Raw genomic sequence first — 26,114 nt, forward strand, 5'->3', positions numbered from 1 at the left:
CAACAACTCAAAGACCAATCTGTGGCTGGAAACTGTCCAGGTGATAAGCATCAGGATGCTGTGGGCCAGGCCTGCTACAACACCTGCTCTAAAGTCAGATGTACCATCTGCAGTTAATGTAACCCAACTTATGAAGAGGAATCCAACAGTGTAACAACGTTACAGTATGCACGTAGGAAGGGACTTGGTGATGTCCCAGTGGGTTCATCTATCTATTTGAACTGAGCAATTTTATGATTATAGGAACAACTGTTTTCTTCTTCATAACATGAATAAAAAAGCTGGATCACCTTCTGGTGGTGTAAAATGTTCACATTCTTAGTAAATAAGAAGTTTACAGCTGAAAATAAATGCTTTATGAATTTGTTGTCTTAGCTAGACATAGGCTTCAAGAATTTAAAATATTTTTCTTTAATGTTCACTATTGGATAAACAAATAAGAATGGATTTTTAGTTTTAAATGATTCAGTAGCCTTGTTTATGCTATTTTCTTCTTGTTATAAAAAATCTCTTTGCTTCTGGTTTTAATTTATATTCTAAAAGCACTCACTTTCTTCTTATGTAACTTGGCCTTTGTCATCAGAATACTTGGTTAGGAAGTCACCACTTACCTAAATCTGAGTCAATCATAGTGTCCTAAACCCTTACAGTGGTCCATCTGAGATAGCCACATGACTCAAGTGGAGCCAACTGAAGTCCTTCTCCAAATTTTTCAAATTTGACCTCCAAAGAAAGATCTTTTTGGTTGATGAATCCATGAGGATTTAAGTTCAGGAGTTGTCAGCTGTCCTAATTTCCGCCATCTTGAGGAATCAAGGCCAGCAATAGAGTTAGTCCTGTGAAGAGAAATAGAGTTTTGTCAATATTTGGGTTCCTAATTTTTGTTTTACTTGAGGTAGGCTTCCCACCTCCTTTCCTATAGTATGAGTATATAAACTATATATTTGGCTATGTGAGCCAATACATTCTTTTGTTGCTCAAATTTAAGATGCATTAATATCATGAAAGCAACAGTCTTAGTAAAACCATTGAGGGTTTTTAAATATTAACTTTGTTGCTGAATGATTTAAATACAGTAAAATGCATACACTTTGTTTATTTGCAATGAATTTAACCAGTTTATATATTGATATAACTTTTACCACAATTGAAAATAGAAGATATCTAATATCCCAAAATTCCCCTGCTCCCCTATCCAGTAAAACAGCTCCCAACTTTCAGCCATTAGCAACCGCTGCTTTCTATCACTAAAAATTAGATTTATCTTTTTTAGAGCTTCATAAATGAATAAGTACTCTTTTGTGTTTGGTCTCTTGCTCACAGCATAATGTTTTTGGGACTCATCTCTGCTGCTCTCTGTATATTGTTAGTTCATTTCTTTTTATTGCTGAGTAATATTCCATTGTACTATACACCATAATTTGTTTGTCCATTTACTTGTTGATGAACGTTGGATTCTTTCCATTTATTAGCTTGTCTGAGTCAAGTTGCTATGAAAATTTGTTTTTAAGCCTTTTGGGGAAATATCTAGAAATGAAATTGCTTGGTCATACATAAATGGTTAAGTTTAAATAAACTGCTAACCTATTTTCAAAGCATCTGCACCATTTTACGTTTCCAGTAGCAATGTATAAGAATTTTTTTCCTCATAATTGCAAGCACTTGGTATTGTCAGTCTTTTAACTTTTACATTCTAAGGTGTATTTTATTGTGGTTTTAATATTCATATCCTAATGACTAATGATGTTCACCCTCTTTTTATGTGCTTTTTGGGCACTTTCTCTTCTTTTGTAATGTGTTTGTTTAAATGTTTTGCCCATTTTATTTATTTTATTGAGATGGGGTCTCGCTCTGTTTTCCAGGCTAGAGCACAGTGGCACAATTACCGTTCACTGTAGCCTCAATTTCCTGGGTTCAAGTGATCCTTCTGCCTCCGTCTCCCAAGAAGCTAGGACTACAGCCATGAATCATCATGTCTAGCTAGTTTTTTATTTTTTCTTATGGAGACAAGCTCTCGCTACATTGCCTAGGCCAGTCTCAAACTCCTGGCCTCAGGTGATCCTACCACCTTGGCCTCCCAAAGTGTTGAGATTACAGGAAAGAGTCACCATGTCCACCTCTTGCCCATTTTATAGGGCTGCTTTTCTTATTATTGTCTTTTAAGAGTATTTTTCTTTTTTTAATTTGTTCTGGATATAAGTCTTCTGCCAAATATACATATGTATTTGACAGAAGTATATATATAGATTGCAAATATGTTCTCTTATTCTTTGACTTGCTTTTTTATATATATATATATAAAAATATATATTATTGCACTTTAGGTTCTGGGGTACATGTGCAGAACATGCAGGATTGTTGCATAGGTACATGCATGGCAATGTGGTTTGCTGCCTCCATCCCCATCACCTATATCTGGCATTTCTCCCCATGTTATCCCTCCCCAACTCCCTACCCTTTGCTGTCCCTCCCTTAGTCCCCCCCAACAGACCCCAGTGTGTCATGCTCCCCTCCCTGTGCTCACGTGTTCTCATTGTTCAACACCCACCTATGAGTGAGAACATGTGGTGTTTGATTTTCTGTTCTTGGGTTTGCTGAGAATGATGGTTTCCAGATTCATCCATGTCCCTGCAAAGGACACAAACTCATCATTTTTTATGGCTGCATAGTATTCCATGGTGTATATGTGCCACATTTTCCCTGTCCAGTCTATCATCGATGGGCATTTGGGTTAGTTCCAGGTCTTTGCTATTGTAAACGGTGCTACAATGAACATACGTGTGCATGTGTCTTTGTAATAGAACAATTTACAATCCTTTGAATATATACTCAGTAATGGGATTGCTGGATCAAATGGAATTTCTATTTCTAGGTCCATGTTCTTAATTATGTCTTTCAAAGAGCAGACATTTTTAATCTTAATGTGACCATTGAGTTCTTTGTTAATAGGCTTTATTTCTTAAAACAATTTTAAGTTTATACAAAACTGAGAAGACAGTATAGAGAGTTCCCAGTACTCTCTGTCCTCACACATACACAGCCTCCCAACTACTGACATTCCACACAAGAGTGGTGCATTTGTGATGACTGATGAACTTACACTGACACATAATTGCCACCCAAAGTTCATAGTTTATATTGGGATTTACTGTTCTTATTATACATCCTATGGGTTTGAAACAAAACTTATAATGACATGTATCTATCATTAAAATATCATACAGAACAGTTTCACTACTCTAAAAACCGCTGTGGTGTGCCTATCCATCTTTCCCTCCTCCCAACCACTGGCAACCACTCATATTTTCACTGTCTCCATAACTTTGCCTTTTCCAGAATGTCACACAGTTGAAATCACACAATTGTATAGTCTTTTCAAATTGTCTTTTTTTTCATGTACTAATAAGTGTTTAAGTTTCTTCCATGTCTTTACATGGAAATGGTATGATAGCGCATTTCCTTTTAACACTGAATAATATTCCATTGTCTGAATGAATCACTGTTTACTTCTCCATTCACTTATCAAGAGATATCTTGGTTACTTTCAAATTTTGGCGATTAGAGATAAAGCTACTGTAAACATCCGTGAGCAGGTTTTTTCGGGAACATAAGTCTTCAACTCATTTGATTAGCTACTAAGGAGCATGACTGCTGGATCACAAAGTAAGCAATGGATTAGAGTTCTTGTCGCTTCACATCCTTGCTGACACTAGGTGCCATCAGTGTTTACATTTCTTTTCCATTCTAATAGGTGTGTGGTAGCTCATTGTTTTAATCTGCAATTCCTAAATGATATGTGATATTGAACATCCTTCCATATGCTCTGCCATCTGTACATCTTCTTCAAAAGTTGTCTGTTAGGATCTTTGGCCCATTTTTCATGGGGTTGGTTTCTTATTGTTGAGTTTTAAGTTTTCTTTTAATATTTTGCATAGAAATACTGTAGACTTTAGTGTGTTCACATTGTGTCCTCTCTCTAGACTTTACTAAAATCATTTATTATTCCTTGGAATTTTATTTGTTTGCTTTAAGGTTCTTTGAGATTGTCTACCTTTCCAATCTGTATGACTTATTTCTTTTCTTGCTTTATTATACTTGATACGGCTTTCAATCTAACATTGAATATGAATGGTAAGAGTGGACATCCTTCCCTTATTTCTGATCTTAGGGGCAAAGGACTCAGTCTTTCACCATTGAGTATATACCATGTCTTCTTCAGATTGTTAAAATAGTGTACTACATTAACTAATTTTTGAATATTGAACTAGTAGTGCATAAAACTTCATTTGCTTATATTGTGTAATGCTTTTTCTATATTGCTGAATTTGATTTATTTGTTTTCAAAAATTGTTTTATATGTGTACATGAAAAAAATACATACTATCTTTGGTTTTCCTATCAGGGTAATGCTGACTTCATAAAATAGGTTAGCAGGTGTTTTTCCTTCTGTTTTCTAAAACGCATTGTGTAGTTTTGTTATTATTTATAATTTTATATTTTTATTTCTTCTCTACATGTTTTGTAGAGTTTACTTGTAAAAGCTCTAAGTCAAAAGATATTTGAGGGAAGATATTAAACAAATAGGTTTATTCAGGTTATCTTTGTCATCTGGAAAGAGTGGCTCAAGTGATCCTCCCACCTCAGCCTCCTGAGTAGCTGGGACGACATGCATGTGCCACCACACCAAGCTAACATCTTTAAAAAAATTTTTATAGACACAGTGTTTTACTATGTCACCCAGGCTGGTCTCAAACTCCAGAGCTCAAGTGATCCACCTGCCTTGGCCTTCCAAAGTGCTGGGATTGCAGGTGTGAGTCACCACGCCCAGCTGACACTTCTTTTCTCTCAGTTTGTTCCATTTTCTTCTGGCTTCTGTGAGTTTTTCTTGAATCTTGAAATACTGAGTAATTGTGGATTGTATTCTGGATATATTGCATATGATGTTGTGAGACTCTGAGTCTTGTTTGCATTATATAGAGAATGTTGATAATTTTTGTATTGGCAAGCTGATCTGAATTTGTCAGTTCACTGGTCCTGACACACTTTCTACAGGCTGTGGTTCTCTTGTCAGTTCAGTTTCAAAGCCTTTGCAGTACCATTCAGATACTAACTGTGAGATTAAATATGAACACTAATGCCCCATTTGGATGTTTCCTTCTGTGTGCTCTGCCCCAGTGGCCAGTCTGGAATCTAGGCAGTGGACTATCTGTTAGTTTAATTTTCAAGGTTTTGGTATGCATAGCTATAGAACCATTCATGCACAGGTGGAGAGTGAGCCCAGGTGCTCATAAGCACCTTTATGGTTATTTTCCTAAACATTTCCCTCTCTGTGATTTCCATGGTGTGATCTCTGTGATCCAGTGCTTTCTGGGTAAAATCCACTGCCAGTTTAATAATATTTCAAATTCCTGTCATATTTCCCATCTGCCTCATATTATTTACTTTTCAGAGTTCTCATCTTCACATATCCCATCCAAGTTTCATAGCTGTATTTGGTGGAAGAAACAGGATAGACTGTAGTTGCTCCACTTACCAGATAGTTATTGTTTTATTATATAGTTTCATTTATTATATTTTTCAATTCACCAATAATTGATATATATAAAAATAAATTGTATTTCTCAACAAACAATAAGAAAATAAAATAAGAACATACCGTATATAAAATCATGTTGGCTCACAGGATATTTGTTGATTAATTTGTTTGTTTGCTTACTTATTCATTATCTTTCTACATTAATTTTAGGCACCATGAAGGCTATGCTTATGCCTGTTTTTCTCACTCAACCTCAGAGACCCAGTGCTGAACCCAGTGCCTGATACATAGAAAGAGTTCAGTAAATGTTAGTTGGATTTGTAGATGTCTGTAAATGAAAATGTGTTTTATCATAAGAAAATGCTTACTGAATGTTGCTATTAAATAATATTAAAAAGTGCTACCATTTGATTAAAAGAAAAAGTATAATGAACCAAAAAAGAAACTGGAAAGACCTACACTAAAATGTTAAGGATGGTTGCCTTTGGTGGAAGAGTTGATTGCATACGTTTATTGTTCTTTATTTGGGCTTTTCTTTGTCTTCCCACTTATCTGCATTGTGTCAGTCTTTAAATTTAAAAATTGTATAAGGGAATTTAGCAGTAACCAATCATTGGTGCACACAGGATAGAATAGTAAAATAGGAGTTGCTTCTCCTAAGTTCAGAGTATGAATCTACCTAGTACAATTTTTGAATATTTAAAAAACAAATGTATAATGAGTAGCATTTAAAGAATGCTAAAGATCTGAGATTACAAGTGAGTGAAATAAAAATTCTAGCAAAAGGATTGTTGTGTCAAAATAAAAAACATCATTCTATTAAATAAATGATTTCTAAGTTACAAGTTGGCAGGAAAAGTTGGTTGTACGAGATCTAGTCATAGCCATGTGTGAGAAGCTACCTGAAAGTATAGAATCATCTTAGGGAGGGTTCTATTCTGCTGTTACCTTGTCAGTGATCTTTTTGACCCTCATTCTTGGATAATTTTTCACCTTTCCTTTTGCTCGATTCTTGTTTTCTATAAGTTCCCTCTTGGTGGTCCACTTTGGCTACATAGCACACTCCTTTCAAATTAAATGTGAACACTAATGCCCTATTTCTGATGTCCCCTTCTGTGAATACATTAATGTAATGCTAATTATCTCTTCTATACCCCCCTCCCCAGAAACTGGAACTGAAAAGCTAAGTACTTTTTTCTATTCTTCATGGGACCCACCTAATGAGAGGAAGCATATATTTTTGTTAGTTTCTCCATTATAATAAATTTATAGCATCAAGTCCCTGCAAGCGAAGTCAAGTGCAGCCTGTGACTGGGAAATTATTCTGTGTAATTTTGGGCTTTGGAGGTAGGAGGTCCTTAATTGTCTCAAACTTAAGCTGTGTGCTCAAGCTTGTATTAGGATTAAAACAGATACATTGCTTGTATCTGCTTCATAATGTTTCCTTTTTCCCATTGGTTCAAAGTTCAAATAGAGGAAATCAGGCCCATTTGATCTTTAACACTATCATAGCCTGGATGTTCTTCACTGATCCTAAACATTATATCTCTACCCTCTTCCTTCACACACATTATTTAGCCCTGCTCAACTCCATACTCTTTTAAATGGACATATAACCTTCATTTTGATGAAATATTCCATAATTAATTTTTTTAGCTTATTAAAAGCAGCATCAAGTTGCTATCCAATAATGTAATAACGACTGTACCTCAGAGAAGTAAACAAAAGCCTCTGCAGTTTGCATAACTCATGGGCAGACTGAGCAAAGGGCTTTATTAAGTGAATGTAGGGTTTTATATTAATGAGTCTAAATATCGAGTCACTTGACACAATTACATAGTCATTCTGGAAATGGATAATCAAACAATACATATTTGGGTGTGTTCTTATTAAAACAGATTCTTCTTTATGAACAATAAGTTGATGTTTGTGTGTTTTTATACATACTTATTAATAATTGCAGCATTAAATAGTATAATAGAAATGATTGTCCTTGATTGCAGCTCTTTGTCAAAGATATAGACATGGAATTAAGAATCTGACATGTACTGTACTTTTTCTCAAAGAGGAAAATAAAAAATATGCTTATTTGCCATTATATCAAGAGTGTATCATAAAGTATTAGAATATTAACAATATTTCTTCTGAAGCAATTTATTAAGAAATCTTGACACCATCCCATTTGTAGACAATTTAGCAGGATTTGAGTGTGGTCTTTAAATGCATTACTTTTACTTTCCTAAGTTGAAATATATTGCAGTGGAAGTACATTGTGTATAAATTAGTAAGCCTATGTGATTGCTGGGACTCAAAATGTTTAGACAGTTACAGGCACATGGTAGCCCAGAGAGGTTTCTCTGGAGTCAGTGAGATCCTACAGTTTACATGAAATCCTAGGACCTTATGAAATCCATACTCTTCTCTGAAACTGTGTGCAAAAATCAAGTGAGTGTGTCTTCATGTGTATTTTTCTGCAGAAATAATACAGTTTTCATCATATTTTCACAAATGTTTATAATGTAAAATCTGGCACTTTAGGGCTTAAATAAATTATATTTAATTACCAGAAATAATCTGGTATTTCATTCATTAATTCATTCAGAAATAATTATTGAGTGGCTACTACATATTGGACACTGTTTTAGATACTGGAGAACCAGCAGTAGACAAAACAGTATTTGTCTTTATGAAGTTTACAGGCAAGTAGAGGGAGATAAATATGAAATAAATTAGTAAAAGTATTATATATCTGAATATTTCAGATAGTTTTAAATGCCACAAACTGATTTAAAGAAAAACAAGAGCCTATAATCTCCTGCCTAAGAGACACACATAAGGACACCTAATACCCAAAGTAAGGAGGTGGAGAAAGATCTGTCAAGAAATGGAAAACCAGTCAGCAAGTGTAGATACTCTAACAGAAAACAAAACAAAATTTAAACCAACAACAGTATAAAGAAAAAAGAGAAGAATATTATATAAGGAAAAAGTGTTCAATACAATAAGAAGATTTAACTCTCTTAAATACATACACACCCAACACTTAACACTTGATGTTTAAACATCCAGATTCATAAAACAAATACTATTAGGCCTAAGAAAAGAAACTGATAACGATACAATAATAGTTAAGTACTTCAACATCCCTCTGACAACACTAGATAGGTCAGAAAGTCAACAAAAAACTCTGGACATAAACTGGACTCTAGGCCAAATGGACCTCATATGTATGTACAGGACATTCTATGCATGAACTACAAAACATATATGTTTTTCATCTGCATATGGAACTTCTCCAAAATTGACCATCTCCTTGGCCATAAAGTAAATTTCAGTAAGTCCAAAAAAATCAAAATCGTATCAAATATCTTCTCAGACCACAGTGTGGTAAAATTAGAAATCGGTACTAAGAGGAAAACTTAAAGTTACACAAGTATATAAAAACTAAACAACTTGGTCTTGAATGACTTTTTGAGTAAACAATGAAATCAAGGCCGAATTAAAAAATTTTCCAAAATGAGTGAAAATAGACACAGCATACCAAAATCTTTGGGATATAGCAAAAGGAGTCCTAAAAATTTTTATAGCATTAAATGCCTACATCAAAAAGACAGAAAGATCTCAATTAACAACCTAATGTTACGACTCAAAGAAAAACAAGAACAAATCAAACTGAAAGCTAGCAGAAGCAAAGAAATAACAAAGATCAGATTAGGACTAAATGAGACTGAGACTGACAAAATGATAATGAGGATGAACATAACAAAAAGCTGTTTCTTTGAAAGGATAAGCAAAATTGATAGGCCGCTAGCTAGTTCAACCATGAAGAAAAAAGAAGATTCAAATAAGCACAATCAGGAATGATAAAGACAACATTAAAACAGATCGCACAAAAATACAAAAGATTATTGGAGATTACTAGGCCCATCTCTATACACACAAACTAGAAAACCTAGGGGAAGTGGATAGATTCCTGCAACCATACAAGATTGCAACCATACAAGTTTGCAACCATACAACCTCCTGAGATTGAACCAGGAAGAAAAAGAAATCCTGAACAGACCAATGATGTGTCATGAACATAATTCAGTAATAAAAAATCTTCCAACAAGTAAAATCTCAGTATCAGATGGATTCACAGACAAATTTTATCAGACATACAAAGAAAAGCTGATACTAATCTCATTGAAACTATCCCAAAAAAATAAAGTAGGAAGAATTCCTCTTTAACTCATTCTGTGAAACCAGTATTACCCTGATAACAAAACAGTGGAAGTCGTATTATTTCTGTTCATTGATAACATAATCTTATTAAATCTAGAAAACCCAAAAGACTCTTCTAAGACTTGCAGACTTGATAAACAACTTCAGTAAAGTTTCATGATACAAAAATCAATGTACAAAAATTAGTAGCAATTTTATATGCTAGTAACATTCAAACTGAGAACTGAAGAAGTCAATTCCTCCAATAGCTACAAAAATAAACAAAATACATACATATACACTTAACTGAGGAGGTGAAAGTTCTCTGCAAGAGAAACTACAAAACGCTCATGAACAAAATCATAGATGATACATATGAATGTGGATTTAAAAATACATAGTTGAAATGATCCTACAAGAGTTGAGTTCAACCTCTCTCTCCTTTTGCAATAGTCTTGATCCTTATTGCAACAGTCTTGAGTAAAGGTTTTCTTTTTCTATTTTGGAGATGGGGTCTGGCTCTGCCACACAGGCTGGAAGGTAGTAGCATGACATGGCTCAGTATCCCCTCAACCTCCCTCCCATCACAGCCTTTCAAGTAGCTGGGACCACAGGTAAACGCCACCATGCCTGGCTAGTTTCTTTTTCTTTTTCTTTCTTCTTTCTGAAGAGAAAACACAGCCACTGTGTTGCCTAGGCTGGTCTTGAAATCCTGGGCTCAAGTGATCCTCTTACCTCAGCCTCCCAAAGTTCTGGGCTTACAGGTGGGAGCCACTGCACTGAGCCGAATAGTTTTCTCTGCCTGATGAATCACTCTAGAGCACTTTTTCCCTCACAGTTTAGAGTATGAGAGAAAGAGAAAAGTGAAAATGGCCCCAAGAAATTTGACCCGAGCAATTTAAAGTAAATAGTTATCACTGATTGAGAAAAGCAAAATGGTTTTGGAAGGAAGAAGAAAACAAGTGAAGTCACCTTTGCAGTTGTTACATTTCAGTTATATATAGATATCTAAGAGGAGAGGTAAAGTGACTAGTTGAAAATAAGAATCTGGAGTTCAAAGAAGGGTACTACATGGAAATATGAATTTTTGCAAGTGTCAGTGTAGGCATAGTATTTACACCCATAGGATGAAATGATAGTCAGTGGGTTTTGCCAAAAAGAGGAACAGTCTGATGATTAAGCCCTGTAAAGATTCATTATGATAGGGTGATAGGAGAGTAGAAAAATAAAATAACCAGGTACAGTAAATAAGATGAAAGGAGAAGAAGGAGAATAGTGTCCTGTAAGCCAAATGAACAGGGTACTTCAAGAAGTGATCAACTGTGTGGAAGGCACAGATAGGTTCAATAAGATAGAAAATATGAATACAGGACTTGATTTATAAAAATGGACGTTGCAGGGATTTTGACCAGAGCTTTTTGTTGGAGTGGTGAGAACAAAAGCCTAATCTTGGTGGATTCCAGAGTGAAAAAAGGGGAGGAAATGGAGACAATGAGTGCACACAATTATTTTGAAGCTTTTCTATAAAGGGAAGCAGAGATATGATATAGTGCTTGAAGAGGAATATAAAGTTGAAAAGTATCCTCCCTCCGTCTCTCCCTCCCTGCTTCCCTGCTTCCCTCTCTCCCTCCCTCCCTTCCTCCCTTCCTTCCTTCCTCCCATCCTCTCTTTCTTTCACTTTCTCTCTTTCTTTTCTTTCGCTTTCTCTCTTTTTTTCTTTCTTTCACTTTCTCTCTCTCTCTTTCTTTCTTTCTTTCTTGATATAAGATATTACAGTATGCTTGTGTGCAGATGTGGGATTTAGTAAAATGGGGGATTTAGTGTGATTAGAGAATAATTTATGTCTCCTGAAGGAGGAGCTTATCCTAAAGAAAGTCACGGGCCAGGATAGTAGCTTATGCCTGTAATCCCTGCATTTTGGGAGGCTGAGGCAGGAGGATCACCTGAGGTCAGGAGTTTCAACAGCCTGGCCAACATGATGAAACCCCGTCTCTACCAAAAATACAAAAAAATTAGCTGGACGTGGTGGTGCACACCTATAATCCCAGCTACTAGGGAGGCTGAGGTGGAAGAATGTCTTGAACTTGGGAGGCGGAGGTTGCAGTGAGCCAAGATCACACCACTGCACTCCAACTGGAACAACAAGAGTGAAACTCCACCAAAAAAAAAAAAAAAAGATAAATAAATAAAAGAAAGTCATGGACAGTTTATCCATGCTGGGAAGCTACAAGGCCAAGAATATTAGCTGGATTTGGGTTGATTGGTAAATGTAATGTTGGAAATATGCAGAAATTAAGTTTCTCAGAAATGTAAGACACATAAGCCTCAACTGAGTTTGAGGGAGTCAGAGGCACTACTAAAGGTTTAAGGAGATCAAAGAATGTATGAGGTAATCATCACATTTAGCTGTTGAGATGCAAGATTGAGTAGGTTAATCAAAATCGGAATTCTGCCAAGTGAGCACAATAAAGGGAGTAGGCAGGGCAGTTGAGGGTGCATATTATATACAAGAAAGTGATTTTAGTAGTGAGCCAGTAAGATTAGAAGTAAAAACAAAAGGAGGGATGAGAAATAATAAAAAGTTGGTAAGACAATTAATTAACCATAGATCCAATGGGAATAAAGTGCTATATGAGCTAGAACGCGTGAAGGTAGGGGTTGGAGTGGTAGGGGTGGTGATCAGAGAGCGGCATGCCTGGAACTGAGAGAATGGAAGGGTACATTTTTTGGTAATGAGAAGATGTAAGTTGTGGCTATGGGGACATATTGCTGAGGTAGGGTAGGCAACAGGGCTATTGGAAGAGAGAAGGTCAAGAAGCCAATAAGACTTTGTATTTTGAATTCTCTCATACTCTCATTCAGAAGTCACCTTCTTAGTGATACTTTTTCTGACCACTCTTGAAATTTCAAACCTCAAACATTCCATCCCCAAACATACACATTACATAGCTATGCTTCCTGGTTTACCTTTTTCTTCTTCTCAGACCTTATCATTCTCTGAAATAGTACATATTCTTACTTTTTGGTTTTATTTATTATCAATCTCTCCACTTGGATGCCATTTCTTTAAAAGCGGTGATTTTGTTTTTGCTTTACTGCTTTATCTCCCACCTTGAGAATGGGGCCTGACAAATTTGAGGAACTCAGTACATATTTAACTTATAAATGATGGTCAGGTTATTGGAAATACTGTTTTTATGAATTTAAAAATAATCAAAGATTGTAGAGCTGCAGTATATAAGAGAAATGACAGAAAATAAGAGACTAAAATTTTTAAAGAATGAAGGCAAGTGGGCCAAGGTGCTGCAAGTGTATAAGGAAGGATAGGAGTGATGTATTCTGATGGTGTAAGTTTAAATTCCAGGGATTTCAGGGAGTAGGGGAAGACAGTAATCTGAAAGTAGCTATTAGAAGCAAGGATGGCACCCGCCACACTTCCACGGTCATGGCAACAGAAAAGTGAAGGAGGCAATACTCTGATGAAGAATGTCTTAGGGAAAGAGCCAAGTGTCAGTGTTAGAAGGAAAAAGGAACAATAAGAGGAAAAGAATATAAGCAAATATAATCATCCCTCAGTATCTGTTTTGTAGGAACATCATTATTTTTCCTTTGTAGAGCAATTTAGAAAGCATAAAATGATTTGACTTTTGCAAAAGATGTAGAAGAGAAAAACAGGACTCTGTGAGGTTTAATTAATTGCCCAACATTCCCTGACTGGAAAATTGTAGGCTCAAGATTTGCATCCAGGTCAAAGTCTGATGCTCTTTTCATTACAAATAACCAGGAAGAAGATACAGTAGGTGCTGTTCTAATTTAGGTATAAATATAGTTTCTTGGAAGTTTTGGTTTAGGAGGTAGTGAAATTAAATAAAGCATAGCGTGATGGTTAATATTGAGTGTCAACTTGATTTAATTGAAGGATGCAAAGTAGTGTTCCTGGGTTTGTCTGTGAGGGTGTTGCCCTCACAGGAGATTAATATTTGAGTCAGTGAAGTGGGAGAGGCAGACCCACCTTCAATCTGGGTGTTCACCATCTAGTCAGCTGCCAGTGTGGCTAGAACAAAGGAGGCAAAAAAGATGAAACTTACTTGCTGAGTCTTCAGGTCTTTATCTTTTTCCCACGCTGGATGCTTCCTACCTTCGAACATCAGACTCCAAGTTCTTCAGCTTTTGGACTCTTGGACTTACACCAGTGGTTTGCCAGGGCTCTCGGGCCTTCAGCCATAGACAGAAGGCTGCACGGTTGGCTTCCCTACTCTTGAGGTTTGGGACTTGGACTGGCTTCTTTGTTCCTCAGTTTGTAGATGGCCTACTGTGGGACTTTACCTTGGGATTGTGTGAGTCAATTCTTAATAAAGTTCCCTTCATATATCCGTATGTACTGTTAGTTCTGTCTTAGAGAACCCTGACTAGCCAAGTAGTTGGCTAATATTAAGATGAGTCAAAGGGCAAGATTTTTTCTAGGGATAAAATTGCTCTGTGTTTGAAAATACAAGTTCCAAGTTTGAGACTTTTTTTTTTTTTTTTTTTTGGAATGGATTGATACCTCTCTGGTATCCCCAGAACACTTGGCTGGAGGTACTGGAGAGTAGGTGCTGCTCAGCCTCCTCTTTATAAGATATTTAATCACTTCTTTCCTAGGGCAGAGGAAAGGGATAGTAATATCACATCTTCACCTCTTACATTCTTCCTTAGAACTTCAACATTTCCCTCATGCCTAGAAGTGTGAAGGATTTACACTCATAATCCCTTAAAATTAAGATTTTTGTCTTTGCCTATTTATTTACAATATGCTTAGACATTTGCTATAGCATCTCACTAACTAGCATATGAGAGGGCTCTATGTAGAACAGTTAAATTTTATTTTTATTTTGAGTTTCCAATTTTGTTAAAAAAATAGTTATAATTATTCTATTATATATATAAATGTTATATATAATTTTATAGATGATAGTCTTAATTAAACAAGGTTATTTATGCTTTGATGATAGGATTTTATTTTTCTCTTTTCTGCCCTGTATTGACTTGCAAAATTATGCAATGTTATCTTCCATGCTTTAAATTTTGCAAACACTGTTCATCTCACAGAATTAAAGTCTTTCCAGATGTGGATTTGATTAATAGAAGCTTACTAACTGTGGCTAATTACTGATAATGATAGTATCACAAGGCAACTTCCTCTCCAAAGTCACCTTGGTCTTTCCTGGTTGCTAGAATAGAAAGAAACCCCACAGCCACCCCTCCCCCAATCAAAATGGAAACAGAGTAATATTTAAACTTTGATTTGGATGACAATTAATACAGCTGCTATAACACTAGGCTTTTAGTATAAAACAAATGATATTTAAAGATATATGACAACTTCAGCCCTCCAGACTGGTTTCACAGTGCGGATAGATGAGTCATGCAGAACTAGTGTCTGAATATTCAGAGTGATGGACAGTGACCTATTCCTCTTTATCTCCTTTGAGATAGATTTCCATTTTAATTGTTTCTATCAACTAGAAACAGAGGAGCAGAACTAGTGTGGTAATGATCCAAACTGAAATGAATGTGTCTTTCCTTGTCCTACTCATTTTCTAAAGACGTAAAGCCCTCTACTATTGTTGACTGTTCCTCCTGGTTTCCCTCTTTCAAAGTTACATATGGCTTCTCAGTAAAGTGCCATTAAAATTGAAGTTCTCTAAAGATATGAAAATAAATAGTAATTAATTGAATAACAACTTTGAGATGTCTTATTAATCTTCTATTAGAATAGATAACAAAACAATATAGACAAAGACAAAAACAATTAAGATTAAAAAACAAGTTGAGTTAATGTCCTACATTGCCTCTTGTATGGATTTTTTGAGCAATAGACTGCTTCTTTCATATAGCAGAAATTCATGTATATGTATAAGTGTCCTTTGGTCAAATTATAGTCTAACCAAGTGGATGTATGAGAAAGCATTAAAAATTATGGTCATCCAATTCTTTGTCTGTTTGGGTCATTTCAATGAGTCTAAAAATGTTTTCTATTATGAAAATGTGAGAACTAGGGCTCAAGCTTCTTTTGATACACTGGAATGGAAAAGAGAATGACTATCTGAAGAACAGCTAGAGAAATAAGGCAGTGGAAGATCTTGGAAGAGTGAGTGCTTTGCAATAAACAGAGCTGATCTCTAAAAACAAAATATAAATCCTGTATTTGTGCTTATTTTGTGACGATTTCTTTTGTAAGAATATCATGATTATTAAGAAGCAAAAGATGATAATGCCAACATCTTGAAATAGAATCATTTAATTTGGACAGATTCTATATTATGTATTGCTATTCATATAGCTTATAAAATTTATTCAATTTATTTTAGTAAAGTGTTCTTGTATTGTAGATTTGCATATGGGGTGCTATAGAGGAGGTTCTGGAAGGGCAGGGAGAAAAAGGAATGTTTAGGGCTTATCAGAGTGCTAAGCTGTAAGAATAGCATCAATGAAATGAGCAAAAAGAAAACATGGGTGACAAGCCACATATTTTATACTTTATTCTTGTAAAATTGACAGCAGTAATGCTGATATTAGTAAATACCAACATTAGTTTGCAGACGTATAAAATTGTTGAGTTTCACAAAATTCAGAGCATTTTATTATGAAAATAATATTTATATTGTAGAGTGTAACCCATATATTTTAGTCCTCATCATCCTAAAAGTATAATACAAGAAACAATTTTTAAAATATATGTGATTATGGCATTACTCCTCTTTAAGCTTTATTGTCAGAAATTGGATTGCCAAAGTATGCCCAGTTATTTGGGGGGTTGGGAGAATTCCCAGTGGGCTTATTCATGGAAACTCTTTATATTGGGTTCTCTCGCCTTATTGCCTGTTTTGCTCCTGCCTTTGCTATGGCTAACTACTAATAGATTTCTATTGCTGGGCACAACAGTTTTTTACTAATAGCTATTGTTGGAATTTCCAGTATGGTCTTAGGGAAAGGACACAGCTCTTTCACTGTTTAGTCTTCCTAAAACATGGTATAAGTGCTTTTAAATTTTCCATAACACAAAAGGGATCAGGCTGGAACTTTAAACAGGACTCAGGGATAATGGATGTGAAGTATGGTGTAAAGAAACTTTCATCATCTATTAAAAGTGGACATACTTAAAGCAACTATTTTTCATAGGGGAAACCCCCACATAGATTTTGATGTTCCCAGAAGAACTATCACTGGAGTCTTGACATACACTTTTTGAAGTGTGGATTGTTTATTTTTAACTAATTACCTTGGGTAGCACATCGCATATCCATTCCAGGCTGCACTGCATTTATCCTTAACTAGTTTCTTTCCAGACAGAGTCTGTATGACCTTTCTGCAGTCTTTTCCATCTAAGCATTACAACAAGTAAAGACCCGCTCACAGAAGACATTCTACCATGCAGGGACAGCCAATTATTTATGGATTCAGAACAGTCTAAATTCAAATTTCAAAGAGAGGTATTTCTCTATAACAAAGGGTATATACTGTTAGTTTGTGAGCCATATCTACCCAGCAGATATATTCCATTTAATTCACATAGTGTTTGTAATTTTGAATTACTTGCCAAGATTTAAATGATGGGATATTTTATATACATGTCTAGAGCATTACGTTTTTTTGAAAAACCAAAATATATGGCAATCATAAAGTCATATTTCTGCATGATCATAATCTGTTGAGAAAGAGTAAATGTTACCTCTTCAACATAGCCTGAACTCTTGGGTTGCCTCAAGCCTTACCTGGCTCACTTCACTCATTTACTTTATCAGCCTTCTCTCTGAAGACATTTGAGATTCAGTCCCTGCTCCCAAATCTGCAAGGAACACTAAGATTTAGGAGTATAAATTTCTAAAGAAAACACTATACTTCCTGACCTGGAATGGTGCTTTTTTGTTACTTTTAAGATATACATATAGATAGGTATTTTCCAAAAACTATGGGCAAGCATTTGACTTAAATTCACATCTAACAATTTGCATTAATCTTCTCGAAAAGTGTAATTTACTTTAAAGTTAAATTTCAGTCTTCATCCTTGAAGTTCATAACTCTTGGTAAACTTTAAATGGCATTTTTGCCAGTATTAACAAGTCTCAATCTCCAGTCTTCATTCAGGTAATACACGAGGAGATTAAAGTTCTATCTACTTAACAATAAGACTGGAAAGACCAAGCCAGTGTGTGCCCCATCATCATAGCTCAGGACTAGTAGAAATTGGAGGAAACCATAGAACAACCTGCCTTGTGGTACAAATGGGCTTGTTGTACAAATGTGCTGACTTTTTAAAAAGAAAACTTTGAAGAAATAAAGCAAAAAGGATCAGTTACTTCAGTTTCAGCTTTCACAAGATGTTTATGTGTACTGAAATGATGAGCCTGCAACAGATTTCTAGACACACATATCTATATCTCTTCTCTCCTCTAGTTCTTCTAGGATGGTAAGAATTTATTGAAATAAACATAAAAGAACATTCAAAATGTTCATTCTCAGTGAGCTTTTGTCATTTAAAATTTATTTGTTCACTCAGTTTCTCATTCATTCAGGCATTCGACAAATATCTATTAAGCCCATAGTTGGGGCTGGTTGTTAAGCCTATAAAGGTAATTTGCCTGCAGGACTCAATAGTCCATTTGGAGGATCTCTCACATATAAACCATAATAATTCAATGTAATAAATGTTAAAAGCTGTTCAAGGACAGAAAGACAGTGATACACTAGGAGAGAACCTAAACCTGGATGATTGATTACATAGGAAATATCATTTAAAGACATTTAATGGATGAGTATGAGTTTTCCAGTCAGAAAACAGGTAAGGAGTTTGAGGGTAGTAGGGAGGTGATTCCCAGTCAGAAAACAAAAAGGCAAAGAAAGCAGGGAGACCTACAAGAGCATGGCTTCTTCCAAGAATTAGACTCAATTTTGCAATATAATGTACAAGGAAAGTATGTTTAATGAGCTTAACTAATTAGATAAGAGTTGCTAAAATGTTTAGTCAAACTTCACTAAATTAGACCAACTAGAGCAGGGCTGTGCAAATATTTTTTAATCCCATATAGTTTTCTCTCTTTCACTAATTTGAATTGCCTGCAAACACAAAGTGTTCAAATAAAGGTCCTGTTAGGCCCATTTTAATTTTCAGATAGCATTCAATACTTTATGAAGAATTAATTTGTTAACAAGTTTAAAAAGTAGGTATTTCCAACCCTGCCCGCCTGCTTAGATAACTCCTTTTCAAATGTAGGGCAAGGGTTGCAGGGCAAAATTGTCAGTCCAACCCAGGTCAGATGATTACACATCTCAAATTAATTGCAGCTGAGCTAATGAGGCTGTATTGGCTTTGTAGTGGACTAGACAGGAATTCAAAAGAAAGTTGACAATAGAGAAAAATTGGAGTCCATTTAGAAAATTCTTAAGAGAATTTAGATCAGTGCCTTTTAAACTTTACTGCATATATGAATCACCTGGGAATTTGTTAATAATATAGATTCTGTGCTCTCAGTATGCCCGGGTTTAATTTTATTTTTGTGAACTGTTCAGAAACTCCCAGGGGAGGTTGATGCCTTTGGTTCATGGACCACATTGTCAGTAGGAAAGGTAGAATATTTCCTAATCCTCAGAATTAAGAGAAATAAGAAATCTTAGCAAAATCCTAATTTGTCAATGCCATATGTCTTTATAGGAATCAACCTTTATCTACTTAAAATAGGAGAGAAGTAAATTTAAGTCTTCAAGAGTAAACACAACATTAAAAAAAATCTGCTTCTGGATACTTATGTTTACAAATAAGCCAAACAATTTGCTTACATAGGATGACCAACCACCTCAGTTTGCCAGGAAGATTGTCCTAGTATTAACACTGAAAGTCCCATGGCCCAGAAATCCCTCAGTCCTCAGCAAATGGAGTAGTTGGTCACCCTTCACAGGCACATGCTGCATTAAGAGAATTTTCGTGGTCTGTTCAAGTGTCATCTTATTGTCTATGAAAACATTATTTTAAAAAATTAAAATGCTTTATTTGGAATCAATTTGTTTTGTAATTTGGAAGAAGAAGGGATATTCATCTCTTTTATGACAATGTGACCTAAAACTTACTTGCTGAGACAAGCTGTTAACCATGTGACTTTTTTACTCTTTCAATTCTTAAAAACTTGAGCTAAAGAGAAAATAATTGATTTAACATAGAAAGTAAACTTTATTTTTGACTCTTTATAGCTATTTGTCTTTGTTTTACCTTGTCTACCTCTCAGGTTTTCCACATTGTTTTCTGATATATTATAATTATTCAAAATATTAATGGAACAGAATATCTTCTTTTAAGTTATTAATGCAATCAATTTTGAGTCTTTAATTGTAATTTTTTTTCCATAAAATCTTTTAATTTAGCCTAATATAATGGCACATCAACCAGTAATAGGTACATTAAATTGAATCATGATGCTCATATACACATTTTATGACACAATCAAATATCTTAATGCATTAATTCATATCAATCAGTTAATAAAATCAAATAGGAAACATTTCTCTATTGCTGCTAACTGTACTTATCCCATTTACTGGATGAGAAGTCTAAAAAATCTCGACAACTTGATTCTCAGGACGTTTTTCCTTAGATGTCTGGGACTTAGCTATTACTCTAGGTTTTACTAAGTTTATTGCTTGGTAGATAAACTAAGAAGCTGCCCCAAATTCCACTTTATGTTTCAGGTTTTCCTGAAGTGAAACCATTATTGCCAGATTAGTAACACATGGAATCATGCAAATATTGTGCCAAATCTGATGGAAAAAGTGGTAATGACTCCCTAGAGCTACCTTAGATCTTGTCTATCGTTGGCACACCATTAGGAAGTTATTACTTCTGGTGCATTAAGTGGTAACCCAGAGTCTTAGAAAAGTTAAAAAGTGAATGGACAAAAAGCAAATTATTGGATCAACTAATTAGGGTTTTTTTTTTTTTTTTTTGGTTTACTATTTTTAGCCTGGAACTGTAGTGGATATTGTTTGTGATAACTTTACATACAATATATATTATCTTACTTTAAAGAGTCAAATACTATTTAGTAAGGCATGATTAATAAACCTGAAACAGTTAAAAAGCAATTAAATACTCATCTACAAGGAACTATCTATAAGCTCAATAGGACTTTATGTTCAATGTATTGCTCTTTTTTTCCATTTTTCTTCTTCCTCTTCTTTTCTTTAGACCTAGTATGTGTTTTATGCTAAGCAGAGTATAGGTGATTCAGTGAAAGAACACTGGAGTGTATAACAATATTGAAAGAAGAGCTGACTAAATAAACTGTGGAAGATCAAGGGTTTCTCTGGGCCTCAAGAATAAGACAATAAGGGGACAGGTCATGTCTATAATCCCAGAATTTTCAGGGGCCAAGATGGGAGAATTGCTTGAGGTCAGAAGTTCTAGAAGATCTTGGGCAACACAGCAAGACCCCCTTCTCTACAGAAAAAAAAAAAAAGTTGGGCATAGTAGTGTGCACCTGTGGTCCTACCTACTCAGGAAACTGAGGTAGGAGGCTTGCTTGAGTCCAGGAGTTCAAGGTTACAGTGAGCTATAATCATGCCACTGCACTCCAGCCTGGGTGACAGAATGAGACCCTGTCCCTAAAAGAATAAAAATAAAATTATCGGGGACTTGAATTTTATCAGGACTTTCTCTCTCCATCTCTTCATGCCAGCTTTCTTCTGTCCTACTGCAGATCAACTTCCTCCATACGGTGGGGAACATCACTGCTGACGGCTCTTCATTTTACATTTCATGGGTACTACATCAGACGCTACTGTCATTCCCTATTAGAATGCAAAACATTGCAAAAAAAAATTCAAACTAGTCTAAGAGAGCAGGTAACTCCCATTCCCAGACCGAGAATATATTTTCAAGTTGCCTGAGTAATACACAAGTATAACAATTCTGAGCAGAAATTATGGTATGAAAGGAGGATGATTCTCATAAAAAGAAAATACTATTCCTAGAAAAACAAAAAAGAGCTGAGCAGTTGTAACATACATGTACACAATTCTCATGTAATCCTTTCAAAACCTTTAAAAGGAAATATTTTTATTTTATTAAAAATTATTTTCATTTTATACATTTTAAAATTTCTTTCTTCCACACATACTCTGCGACTTTATGTAAGGTACAATATAACTGGTAATTTCACCAGTGTAGCTTTATCTTTGACTCTATTAGAGCTATGAATCCTTTCACAAATGGCTAAATACTGGGGACATATTGAATAGCAGTTGTAGACCCCTACCTCACTGGAACTCCAAAACCTGCCTATGTCTTTCATTTGGTCCTCCTACTTTGAAATTTGACCTGTGTCCCATGTCATCATCTCAGTTTGGGACCCTCACGTGTAGATGTGCAGGCTGTCACATGTCCAACTGGTAGATCGCCATTCTCCAAATGGAAGGAAGCCCCTGGGTTTGCAAAATATGGAGGATCCTTCTCAGACCTGTGCATCATTCTAACCATTTCCACTTTACCTACTTTGGTGTGGCCTTTCCAGCCTATTCCATTTCTCAGCATCCTCTCTTCCATTATCCAGACTACTTCCAAACATGAAATATTTTTCTTGTCCTTCTTAGAAAGATGGGTATTTTATACAATGAGATGAATTAATTGGATATGAAGACGTACAGGATTTCTTGTCTAACATACAGTGAACTCAGAAAGCCAAGATGATATCCTCTAATATCACCTTCCCAATTATTTAACTGCACCATCTAATTGTGGCCACCTGTTTAACCTGGCATCTTTTTCTTGACTTTGCACAACCATGGCTTAGCTGTGTATACCATGTGTTTGTTATCACTCAGGGCTTCCCATAATTCTATCCTCAATCTCTAGCTAAGGTCCTAGTGAATTATCACGCGTGTGGAAGGGACTAACACATACACATTAATGATGACAATGACATTTAAAAATGGGTCATCTTCCCCTTTCTCAATAAAGATAGTCTTTATGGATTTAAATCATTAATGCTGGTTTTTCCCCTCAGTATTATGTTACCATAAAAATATCGAAGTGTAACAAATGATTTGCTTATCTGTTACTACTAATGAAATAGTTGGAAACAGCTTAGAAACAGTTTTCTGCTTTTATTTAGCTGAAAAAAAAAACAGGTTCTATAGCTTCCTTTTTATGCAAATGAAGATGCCTACTCTTCTTGCAGACATTATTATGGAAGGATATCATTGATCATGTCCTCAGGGTAATAAATAATTACTCTACTAACGTATTGCTCTGAAAGAAACTGACATGAAGTAGTTTCAAATTAACCACTGCTAATTGCATGCATTGTTTCATACTTATTACTGCAATCTGATTAACATGCTACTGAATAGAACTGGCAGGAAAGGTTCTTTCTGCTCTATTTTAACTTGTTTTAGTTAAAAAGTTGGCTAAATGTAAAATTTACAAACTTAGAAGGTTAAATCTAGTCCTGAGGAAAACAGGATCACTGTGGTATAATGAGCTTGACCACTTCCAGAATTTTTATTCTTCGAGTTTATATTTGAGAAATTGACATTTAAAAAAAAATCTCCAATAGGAAAAATTGTCCTTTATTATATGCACAATATATTCTAGATTAAAAAACTATAAATCTCTGATACGAAGTTTCTTCAGTAAACTCCTCAACATAAAAAAATCATCGCCACTTACTATGTAAAATAAAATTTGTAAGAATAAAAACTTCTCAATTTTAGCCTTGTTATTAAGTTTGTCATAAAAAATCTAAATACTACAAAAATGGAACTTTAAAAATGGTGTATAGTTGCTATTATAATTGTTATTCCTAGTTACCCATCTGAGATAAATGGATTGATATAGAAGGACAGTTGAAATTTTTATGATCATAAATGTAAAGTTAATCACTTACACTAGTGAGCAGTTTTATCATAGCTATCCTATGCCTCTGTCCTAAGCTCAAGGGTAAATTATATATCGATAATGATATTTTGATAAAAGTTGCAAATCTACATTTTATGTACCTTTATTATGCAGCGGTCTCCATGCATCAGAGACACGAATTGTTCTATGCAGTTTATAGTTACTAACTCATTTAATTTTAAATGACCTGCTGGTACTATTAATATCCCTGTTTTGATAGATGAGAAAACTGAGGCACAGAGAGGTTAAGTAATATTCTCAAGATTTCAGAGCTATTTAACACATGGCGGAGCTAGAATTCAAGCCCATGGAGTCTGGCTCTAAAAACCATGCACTTCGCTGATATGCTATGCAGTCGCAGCATATGGCCCTGGAAGACACATTATGTCAGTAGATAAGGTAAAATGTATGTTTATGGAGGGTGGCATTGAAACTGATTCTTATGTTGTTATAACTTTGAAATGTTGGCCTGAGCTCTGATTTATAGCTGATACTGTTCCCCGTCTGCACACAGCTGATCTGTCTATGGGCTTCTGGTCCTTCCTTGGATCCCTATGTCTATCTTCCATTCTATGGCCCAGGGTTTACTCAGCATCCTGAACCCTAGAAGTTTACTTATAATCACTGGTTGGCTGTAGCCTCCTCACTGGCCTGGACTTTACACGTCTTTCCAGCTCTGAGTTTAATGAACTCACATTGGTGGCTTGGAATCAGGCAGGGCAAAAGTCTTTATAGCAAGGAAACCAGCAAATGCCTTCTCCCATCTCCCTTGCGCCATCATTCTGGCAATCTGGTTACTCATACAACATTGCTTACGATCTACTGCCATTCATGTCCCAGGATGAGCATACCCCAAACATGGAGGTTTTTATATATTTTTACTTTATGCTCTCATATGGCATTATAATGTTAACATTCACATGTCTAAGCCCTCCCTGAACACCAAAGAAGAACCAAAAAAATGGCAGAATCTCAGAACTGCAGCAGCAGTAGCAACATATGACATGTGCCTTCCTTACAAGTCTGCATTTATTGCAGACATTACTAATCACTTGTGACATGACAGAGCCTGGCCCCAGACTCAGAATTCTCATCAACATAGCACTCTAAAGTCTCAACAGCCACTGCCAACCACTCAGATTTGGTACATGAGATGAAATTATTTACTGTTCCTCTTAGAATCAGAAATTCTCATTTCTCCCTAGGATATTCCCACTCTGTATTATTTATAACACTTCCCTAAGTTATAGAAAGATTTCTAAAAATGATGACCATGAAAGAAAACTTGTTAAGTTGTCCCCCAAATTTAAATATTTACAGCCTAAGATCTATCTGCTATTCTGGCTGATAAAATCAATTATGCAATGCTCTACAAAATACTTTGGTATTTACAATTTTGCTAAGAACTCCATGCTCATGTGTTGGTATTCATCCCCAATTAAATATATGTTTTTGATATTAATATTCCCTTGTTAGTCAGGGGAAATATATGAGTTTATTATTCATTGAAACCAGCTTAATGGTAATATTCTGACTTGGTGATGAAAAGAAAGGAACTTTGTCTTGCTACAGATGTCAAAGTTGTATCATTAAAACATTTTCTGGATATAGAACAGAGTAAGAAAAAGTTTAAAATATTACTTATCTTTCTTCATCCTTCTTTTTTCTACCTCAAGCTCAAATTTTTAGAAACAATTTCCTTAATTTGTTCTAGTTTCAAAAAGAGAATTGCAAGGCTCTATGGAGATATATTTTTAGAGCGTGAGTAATTTAGAGGTATGTATGAAGGGGAGCATTAATCTATCAATACAGCGAAAAGCATCTATAAGACTGTATGGCCTATATCTCATATAAATAAGCTCGCTTAATATCTACATATGTAGCAAAGACTACTCATAATCTCAAGAGATTACAATTCAGACATGTGAAAGAGGTTTAATCACTTGCAAAATTCCCAAATGACACGAAGAAGGCATAAAGGCAAATTGAGAGGTTTACAACAATAACTGTCAGAGGAAACCCTGAGCTAATTGCTGAAAGCTGTTAGAGGCAAGGTTCTGAAGCATGAGTGAGAATTGGGTGAATAAGAAGTGAGAATAGAGGGAATGTGAGAAGGTCTGCATGAGCAAAGGCTCCACAGGAGGATGGTGCAAATCTTAATGGAAAAGAAAATCAGAATAGGGGCATTTTCAGTGAGAGTGGTTGTCATAAAGAGTAGGTGACTTTGAATGTCAAAACAAAAGAATTGGGTTTTGTCTAGAATTGTGTATCATCTAAGTCTATGAAGCCATTATATTTTTATCTCATGTTTTATAGGCAGAAGTATACTAATCTTTATATGAACCCTTGCAGAGCAAGGGTAAGCTTCTTATCTAATGTTACAGGAGCTGTGAAACAAGCATAGGATTAAGACTTATAAAGCATAGATTTGAACTCTGGGGCTGACACTTC

At 35.3% G+C, this 26,114-nt stretch overlaps 1 long non-coding RNA gene across 1 annotated transcript in view; it reads left to right on the forward strand.

Moving 5' to 3' along the window:
• LOC105713283 (uncharacterized) overlaps positions 1-26,114 on the forward strand; it is a 68,964-nt gene that overhangs the window by 41,423 nt on the left and 1,427 nt on the right. The window lies entirely within an intron of this gene.

The sequence above is a fragment of the Aotus nancymaae genome, unplaced genomic scaffold, assembly GCF_030222135.1.
Source record: "Aotus nancymaae isolate 86718 unplaced genomic scaffold, 86718_ANA_hifiasm-v0.15.2.pri h1tg000006l, whole genome shotgun sequence".
NCBI lineage: Eukaryota > Metazoa > Chordata > Mammalia > Primates > Aotidae > Aotus > Aotus nancymaae.